Here is a 4851-nt window from a genome sequence, read left to right on the forward strand (position 1 = left end):
ACTGTTCTTTGTACTAGTGATAATAATAGGTGTGGTGCTGCAGGTTACCTTTTTGATGAAGTTTACGAGCGATTTGTGATCGCGCGCCATTGAGGCAGACTCCATCTCAGCAACCAGCGACCACCACCCATCCTTGCAGCACCTTACGGCTCTCCGAACCTCCGAGCGAAGGCTGCGGTAAGCCTGCTCATTTTCCGATGTGGGATGCTGTAAACGATGAGAGTGGACCTGTCACTTTTTCTCAGCCAGCCTGAACACCTCCTCTGTCAGCCAGGGTCTCTGGGGAGGTCTGGACCACGTACCTAAAGCAGCTATTGCAGCTGCATGAGCCACAGTCTATACCTCGCCCATTTCCTCTCGACATCAGGAGGAGTGGGGGACGATGCCAACCCCAGCCGCAAGCGATGATGAAATTCTTGCTTGCAACTTTCATCAGCTAGCTGAGACCAGGCCACTATGGGTTTGAATGGGGTCCTGGGTGTACACCCACCACCGGAGTGGAATAATGACAGGCGCGTCTTACAGATGACTAGTCGATGGTCAGTGGGCAGATCAGCTCCACGGAAGGTCCTGGTGTCAAGGACATGGGCTCGCATCCGCTGATCTGTCACTATGTAGTCCAGCAAATGTTCTTGCTTGGACCCGGCATGCATCCATGATGTTGTGTGGATGTGCCGATGCCGGAACAGCGTGTTGGTAATTACAAGCTCATGGGCTGCACAAATATCTAGCAGCCTCCTACCATTGTTATTGAGCTGATCTGGCTCATGCCCTCCAATCACTCTAGACCAGGTGCCAGCATCATGACCAACTCGGGCATTGAAGTCACCCAACAAGATAACTCTATCCCGAGTGGCCACTTTAGCTAGCACCTGTGACAGGAGGTCATAGAAGACATCTGACTCATCGGCCTTGCCTGCATCCCTCCACGGATTTTCGTCTTCGATGGGGGCATAAGTAACCACGAACACCACTCATCGCCTCTGGTTGATGGGAAGGCGAGCCCAAAGTAGCCTGGGGCTTACATCTTCCCACAACTCACCGCCACGCTCCCACGCCCCCTTCATTCTTTTGTTCAGAAGAAGAGCCACACCCTGTTGTTTGGCAGTCTCCTGCCCCGAGAAGAGGACTGTCCACCCCTCATGGTGGCAGGAGCCAGAGCCGGTCCACCGGACCTCCTGAATACCACAGAGATCCAGGCGGTACCGGTCCAGCTCCCGACAGAGGAGTGGCAGCCTCTCCTCCGCAGTGAGCGTTCCAACATTCCACGTGGCCACACGAAGTGGCTTTTTGTTGTTTCTGGAGGAGCCCCGAGGGTAAAGATTCAATCTCCTGGCTCCGCCAAATGGGGTTTGTTCAGGAGACGTCATAGACGTCTATAAGCCCGGGGCTTCTGGCACAAGCTTATTAAGTCTTTTACATCGTAGTTTAGTGGTAGTTAATTGAAGGTGGAGGGGTTACCAGCCCCTCGCACCCGTCCAGAGCCCCCGTTTGGACGCTGTGGTGGTCACAGACGCCATGAGGGGAAAGGCCAATCGGAATTGGCCCTCCCCCCAAGGCACTGCCCACCACGCCATTGCCATCCGGCATCTCGAGGAAGTACACTACGAATATACATACACAATCAGATATAACTCTTTGGTTCTTTCGATAAAGTCACGTATAAAGATAACATAATAAATTAAATACTAGCATACGACGTTTCGATTGCAACACAAGCAATCATCATCAGGTATAAATGAAATAGAAACACAAATCTAGTATACTTAGAAATGTCATGTAATACAACAGAGAGTCGGATAACATAACAGTCAACACCCTACCTATACACTACTACACACTACACGATACACTACCACACTACACACTACACTATACACTACTACACTACACACTACTACACTACACACTACACTATACACTACACACTACACTATACACTACTACACTACAATACTACACTACACTATACACTACACTATACACTACTACACTACACACTACACTATACACTACACACTACACTATACACTACTACACTACACTATACACTACACTACTACACTATACACTACTACAACAGAGAGTCGGATAACATAACAGTCAACACCCTACCTGGTTGATTACGTTCTTCCTGAGAATGCTACATTTTAGAGAGAGAGTTCAAACGCAGAACCAGAGACATATAGACAGTCATATAAGCATCTCTGTGATATCTGTCTGCTTATATGTCTGTCTATATGTCTCTGGTTCTGTGTTTTATCTCTCTCTCAAATTTATACTAGATTTGTGTTTCTATTTCATGTACACCTGATGATGATTGCTTGTGTTGCAATCGAAACGTCGTGTGCTAGTATTTAATTTATTGTTTTATCTTTATACGTGACTTTACAGAAAGAACCACCAAAGAGTAATCCCTGCAGTCACGAAAGCTCCAAATTAAGTTACAATCAGATATGCCTGCCTGTGCGTGTGCGTGCGAGATATAATGCATACATACTACACACATACTCGTACACACGTACACACTCAGCTACACCTACCTGTGCGTGTGTGTGAGCTGTATTACACAAACACGACACACATACACGGCTGTGCGAGTGCCTGTTTAGTGTGTGATACACACGCACACACCACGTAAACTATGCACACACACAGCGATGTTAGTGCCTGTGTGTTTGTGTGATGTACACAATACACTACACACACTACACACTACACACACTACACACTACACACACTACACACAATACACTACACACTACACACACTACACACACACTACACACACACTACACACACACTACACACACTACACACACACTACACACACTACACACACACTACACACACACAATACACACACTACATACTACACACACTACACACACAGAACATACACTACACACACTACACACACTACACACAATACACTAAACACAATACACTACACACATTACACACACTACACACACACTACACACACACTACACACACTACACAAACTGAACACACTACACACAATACACACAACACGCAATGCAAACACACTACACATACTACACACTACACACACTACACACTACACATACTACACACTACACACACTACACACTAACTACACACACTACACACACTACACACCACTACACACACACTACACACACACTACACACACTACACACACTACACACACACCACACTACACACACACTACACACACACTACACACACTAGACACACTACACACACACTACACATAATACACACACTACACACTGCACACACACTACACAAACACTACACACACTACACACACACTACACACACACTACACACACACACTACACACACACTACACACACTACACACACATACTACACACACACTACACAAACACTACACACTACACACACACTACACACACACTACACACACACACTACACACACACTACACACAAACACTACACACACACACTACACACACACTACACACACACTACACACACACACTACACACACACTACACACACACACTACACAAACACTACACACACTACACACACACTACACACACACTACACACACACTACACACACACTACACACACTACACACACATACTACACACACTACACACACTACACACACTGCACACACACTACACACACACTACACACAATACACACACTGCACACACACTACACAAACATTACACACACTACACACACACTACACACACTACACACTACACACACACACTACACACACAACACACACACTACACACACCACACACACACAATACACACACTACATACTACACACACTACACACACACAACATACACTACACACACTACACACACAATACACACTACACACACACTACACACACACACACAACATACACAACACACACTACACACACTACACACACACTACGCACACTACAAACACTACACCACACACAACACACAATACACTACACACACATTACACACACACAACACACACTACACACACTACACACACACTACACACACTACACACACACTACACACACTACACACACACTACACACACTACACACTACACAAACTGAACACACTACACACACTACACACTACACACACTACACACACTACACACTACACACACTACACACACTACACACACACTACACACACTACACACTACACACACTACACACACTACACACACACTACACACACTACACACTACACACACTACACACACTACACACACTACACACTACACAAACTGAACACACTACACACACACTACACACACTACACACTACACAAACTGAACACACTACACACACACTACACACACTACACACACACTACACACACTACACACTACACACACTACACACACTACACACACACTACACACACTACACACACTACACACACTACACACACTACACACTACACAAACTGAACACACTACACACACACTACACACACTACACACTACACATACTACACACACTACACACAACATACACACTACACACACTACACACACTACACACACACTACACACACTACACACACTACACACACTACACTACACACTACACATACTACACACACTACACACAACATACACACTACACACAACACACACACTACACACACTACACACACTACACATACTACACACAGACTAACACACTAACACACACACTACAACCATTACACACACTACACACTACACACACTACACACACACTACACACAGACTAACACACTACACACAGACTAACACACTAACACACCCACTACACACACTACACACATTACACACACCACACTACACAC

This window comes from Lethenteron reissneri, chromosome 71 (assembly GCF_015708825.2).
Source record: "Lethenteron reissneri isolate LAM-NWPU_2019-01 chromosome 71, ASM1570882v1, whole genome shotgun sequence".
NCBI classification, from domain to species: domain Eukaryota; kingdom Metazoa; phylum Chordata; class Hyperoartia; order Petromyzontiformes; family Petromyzontidae; genus Lethenteron; species Lethenteron reissneri.